General features: G+C 41.6%; 2 long non-coding RNA genes across 2 annotated transcripts; both read left to right on the plus strand.

Moving 5' to 3' along the window:
- The first annotated feature begins 898 nt into the window (after positions 1-898).
- On the plus strand, positions 899-2,229 carry LOC123408287. Its single transcript, XR_006612725.1, has 4 exons — positions 899-1,371; positions 1,720-1,794; positions 1,892-1,972; positions 2,139-2,229. It is a non-coding gene; the product is annotated as an uncharacterized LOC123408287 (long non-coding RNA).
- Positions 2,230-2,244: 15 nt separating this feature from the next.
- Positions 2,245-4,935, plus strand: LOC123408286. Its single transcript, XR_006612724.1, has 4 exons — positions 2,245-2,486; positions 3,072-3,875; positions 3,987-4,041; positions 4,673-4,935. It is a non-coding gene; the product is annotated as an uncharacterized LOC123408286 (long non-coding RNA).
- The last annotated feature ends 595 nt before the right edge of the window (positions 4,936-5,530 follow it).

The raw sequence follows: 5,530 nt of genomic DNA on the forward strand, positions 1-5,530 counted from the left end.
ATATTTAATTCACTATCGTTTAGGTACACGACAATATTAAATATTGTTAAACACGGCAAGAGGTGAAGCATAAATAAACTACACTATCTAGGCATTTTAAATGAGATCGGTAACAATTTATAGTTTTTTCGAAATGACTCCATATGTTAATTTCCAAATTGGTCCAGATCTGTATAAACACATTTTATATTTATTAAAAAACAAAGTAAAGTAGAACATGTGATTCTACACGTCATTCTGGTTGGTTTACATATATAGATCATCTAAAACGGAGTTACGATCTAAAAGATATGGTCAACACAAGATGATATGACATGAATGTGAAATGTATGCAAATGACAGTCATAACATGTTAATCATGGATGCAACAAGATATTATGGAACTACATAAAATTCTAGGCAAGGTTAAAGGAGGCCGGAACAATGATTAAAAATTCTGGGGAGTCCCCACACTACTAGGAAAAGGGCTATAGATGATATAGACACTAATGGCGCACCACACAAGTAGTGCGCCACTACTATATAGTAGTGGCGCACCATGTGCAGGTGTGCCATTAGTGTGATGGACACTAACGGCGCACCACACACTCAGTGCGCCACTATTATATTTTTTTGATTTTTATTTTTTTTGCAAAACTACTAATGGCGCACCAGCAGCTGGTGCGCCATTAGTAACCAGGGTTACTAATGGCGCATCTGTTGGTAGTGTGCCACTACTATATATATATATATATATATATATATATATATATATATATATATATATATATATTGCAAACTACTAATGGCGCACCACAGCTAGTGCGCCATTAGTAACCAGTGTTACTAATGGCGCATCTGTTGGTGGTGCGCCAGTAGTAGTTTTCCAAAGAAAAATCTCTGCTCCTATCGGGACCGTGAACCAGCACGAAGAGGGAGGTTAGGTTTCCCACCTTGCTGGTTCAGACGGCGGCAGCGGACATGTCCTGCTCCTCGCCTTCCCGGAGGCACAGGGCCACCTCAACCCCATGCTGCATCTCGGCCGCCGCCTCGCATACCACGGCCTCCGCCCCAGGCTCGTCACCACGCGCCACCTCCTCGCCACCGTCCCGCCCCCTTTGCCCCCCTTCCGCATCGCCGCCATCTCCGACGGCTTCGACGATGGCGGCATGGCAGCCCTACGCGATGGACGTCATCTACGGGGAGGTCTACGCGGGCCGCGTCGGCCTGCCGGTCGTGGACGGGAGCGCGCTCCGGGGCATGCTGAGCGTCGACCTGGGGCCGGAGGACGTGCCGTCGTTCGTGGCGGCGCCGTAGTCGTACTGTGTGTTCGATGGGTTGGAGGACGCCGAAGACCTGTTCGTCAACTCGTTCCATGAGCTCGAGACCAAGGTGAGGCCCCTTGCGCGTGCACACCACCTATTTGTTGTTTTGCCAACTTAGATAAAGATATAGTGTGGCAGTTTTTGGTGCTTGCAAAGCTAGGCTTGCCGTAATATATGTTTGCAATACTAGCTCCTGGAGAACACTTGCACACCATATTATAGCGTTGGGAGTGGTTAGTGCAATGCAAATAGTAGATTATTATGTGCTTTGACCTGTGTGTGCTAACATTGTTTAGATTATCAAAAGTGTTAGAATTGCGAGCTGCCCGGATGCATTTCTTGTTGGTATTGTGAGTGTTGAACACTGTAGAATTGCTAGTACTCCTCTCACCGCTTTTTAAATGCATATATGCAGTCAGAAGTATTGGCTCATGCTGTGAAAGGTACTTCAAATGTGCTAAAGGCTTGCTCGGCTATGAAGGTTCAGAAGGTTATTGTCTTGTCATCCACTGCTGCAGTTCATCATGTTCTCGGCCCATGTATTATTACTCCTTTGCTGATGTGTTGTATCCTAATTTCAAAATCAGATTTTGCTATTCGCTGTTGCAAAGGAGTCCTCGATATTCCTGCCCATCTTGAAGGAAACAGCAAAATCATTCAACGGAAAGGTACTTTGTTCTGTTGATCGGACCAGTGTTTCATGAACTTTTTCCTCTGTCATGTTCCACGTTTTATACTCAAATCCAAGCCATCACTTATTTCCTTTGTGGCTCGTGCGTTTTTGGTGAGGTGGAGTCTCACTAAGCAGTGATGTGGTCTGTGTCTCAAATGCAGCTTTTATTTGTTTTTGTGGAGCGTGACAATGAGGAAGTTGGTGAACGTGTTGCCAATTACTTTGGAATTACTGGACAAGAGACCACAGTAATACCTCTTATTTATTTTTCATGTTTTCTATGTATCGATTTATTGCACAGAAACAACATGCAGCAACTTGGCTTTGGTTTTAATGTGTCTGCTCTTTCTATTTTGGACATTCTGATTCGGTTACTTTGCAGGTTCTTGCTTACACTGGGAATGAAGACGCTAAGAAGTTTTTCTTCAGTGGTGAAATATCACTGGACAACATTAAGCTAATTTCTGAAAACATTCTTGCAAATTCAGTACCAGATTAGAAGTAAAATGGTAAGAGCTTTGTCAACAGTTGCAAGAGAATATATTACCTTAGCAATATATAAGCCGACGAACGTGCTTTTTCTTTTTGTTATTTGTTTTGTGTTGTTCTTTTTTATACCGCTGTATATTTCTGCTTATACCGTGCTATATGTTGCTTCAGAAACTTGCATGTCCAAGTACATTCTCTCATCTAAGGCATTAATGGCTTAGGATGAATATATTTGATTTATTTCCACTTGATACTCTTTTTGGATTTTTCAAGCCATTAGGCAAGTTGCACTTCTTTTGTCAAAGTTTTGTTCTACCCTTTGCTTACCATATTTCTCATGACCTATGTAGTACTAATATAAATCAGTTGCTACCAATGATGGTAGCCATTTTCAGCTACAATCCTGAATTGGCTAAAAATGAACCAGGGTTAATACTGCAACTTGCTTTCATTTGACAACAAATAAGGCTGTTATTCATTAAGACTGTTGTACTATGAAGGTCGAGAGTGTGGCTAGGAGAATAAGATTGTATACAACACTTACTGAGGCATTGTACTAACCTTTTTGTTTCCCGTGTTTCTCGGTTCTACCCGATTCTGCGAAGGTCGAATCATCTTGATAGCTACGCACTTAATTGGTACCAGGAGAGGTTTGGGGAGTAGGGGGTGTCTAGATGAAGACTCATATCTGACCATTATGGTTGGATGATAAATGCATAATAAATGTCGTACACCATAGGCTGTTGTGAAGGCTACATCGGATCGTGTCTTGCTTCCCCATAGTGTTCTAGAAGGGTGATGAGGTGAAGGAAAGATCTAGGACGATAGGTATTAGGTTGGGAAGGAGGGACGAGGCTTGTGTAGGTGACAGTAGTGACAATAATGTAATGAGACTGTCTATAATTTGTAGCTTCATATTTTCTTGAACAGAAGACATGTGCAGAGCCTTGATATATTGTTTCATGTTGACGATTATTAATAAACATGGAAGTACTGGCTTCTACTCGAGTTAGATGTGGATCAACATGTGAAACTGGAGGTTGGCTTGTGAGGATTGACCACTGATGTCATTATGTGGTGCAAAAGGGTCAGAACTGATAGAAGCTAGGGCCATAAAGAACTATGGATATGGGGCAATTCTATGAAATTTGATGGTCCTTAAGGGCTTGGGAAAATGAAAAATCATGCAACATGTTATTGTGGCAGGTTGATGTATGTCGCAGTTTTCCAACTACTTTGCATAACATCCATGCACTAGTTCTTTCTGGCAAGTTGCTGGAGATGATGGCAATGTTGGTTGAGTACTTGGATGTCTCCAAGAACTTAATAAGTCGAAAAGTGAACCAGTTCCTCCCACAGGAATCATTCCACTTGGGATAGGAAATGACCTCGCTAGATCATTTGGATGGGTAAGGACCGATATGCGATGATACCCGTTCTATTTAAGTTCTTTGTTTTTAATTGAAACTGCTAATCAACTCAAGCACATGGTGGCTCTTTTCCCTTTGGTTGGCGTTCAGCTGTAAAGCGATATCTCAAGAAGGCCGTTTCTGCTTCGGCCGTCCATCTTGATAGGTGAGATTGTGAGATCATTGCTCTAGAGTTATTTCTCTGTTTATTCTCCTATGTGTATTCAGCTCGATTTTGTTGATCGCTGATATATAAATTTGAAGAACACATTTTGCACTGCCGAGTAAAATTTATCATATATTCCCTCCGTCCTAAAATTCTTGTCTCCAATTTATCTAAATATGAATGTATCTAGTCACGTTTTAGTATTTAGATACATCCATTTCTAGATAAATTTAAGACAAATTTTTTGGGACGGCCGGAGTACCTATCTGGAATATATTTCCCGATGGTGGAAGAAAACCATCAATCTACATATGCGCAGCAGCTATCTGCCATATTTATTATCTCCAAATGCGTAAGATGTGTACATCGTGAATACGCTCAACTCTAGATGTTTCTTCTGGAATTAGTGGTTTTCAGGTTTTACAGGTTTTACAAACGGCAGAGGTGTGGTACACAAGCTGGGGCATAATTAGTGTAGCATGTCGTCGTCGTTGTGATTAGTGTTAGAAACTATATTGTTAACTATGATATCATGATAATCTTTTGATCGAATATTTTTAATACGCATATGAGATTTTAACAACTTGATCTGGTTCCACTTTCTTGACAAATTTGTGCAAAATGTTTTCAGGTACTCAACCTATTGATGCACATGGACGTGATGACTCTCTAGCGTTTATGGATCAACCAACCTGTAATCATGGACCTTATTGTCTTGTAGACCATGTGGTGTTTCGAGTGTTTTGGAGCTTGCACTTTGTGCATGTAGATACAAACTTATGTTTTATGGACCATCTGAAGTCTCTCATAGTAACCAATAGTCCTTATCTTTTTGTGACTTGTGTGTTCTAGATGATTGTTAAGATGGTCAAAACTATGCTTCCTCTAGGTTAATTTGTTTGTCAACTTGCGTTCAATGTATGTGCATGTTTATAAACATATTTTCATTGTGGTGTAATATGTGTTTATCTTGAACCTTCTTGTGGGTGTGAGGATAATAATTGAATATTTTTAGAGCTGGTAGTATAACTTGTGGCGCACCATGAGCTATACTAATGGCACACCTGGGAGGCATACTAATGGCGCACCTGGGAGGCATAGTAATGGCGCACCTGGGAGACATAATAATGGCGCACCTAGGAGGCATTCTAATGGCGCACCTGGGAGGCATACTAATGGCGCACATGGGAGACATACTAATGGCGCACCTAGGAGGCATACTAATGGCGCACCTGGGAGGCATACTAATGGCGCACCTGGGAGGCATACTAATGGCGCACCATGAGCTACACTAATGGCGCACTGCCTGGTGCGCCATTAGTATACCATATACTAATGGTGCACCTGTGGTGCGCCATTAGTAAAAAATTCTAATGGCGTGATGCTAGTGGCGCACCTATCGTGTGCCATTAGTAGCCAAAATAGGTGCGCCATTAGTAGGCCTTTTCCTAGTAGTGCCATATGCAGATTAAAATTCGGTAATGCTTTT

This window comes from Hordeum vulgare, chromosome 7H, assembly GCF_904849725.1.
Source record: "Hordeum vulgare subsp. vulgare chromosome 7H, MorexV3_pseudomolecules_assembly, whole genome shotgun sequence".
NCBI classification, from domain to species: domain Eukaryota; kingdom Viridiplantae; phylum Streptophyta; class Magnoliopsida; order Poales; family Poaceae; genus Hordeum; species Hordeum vulgare.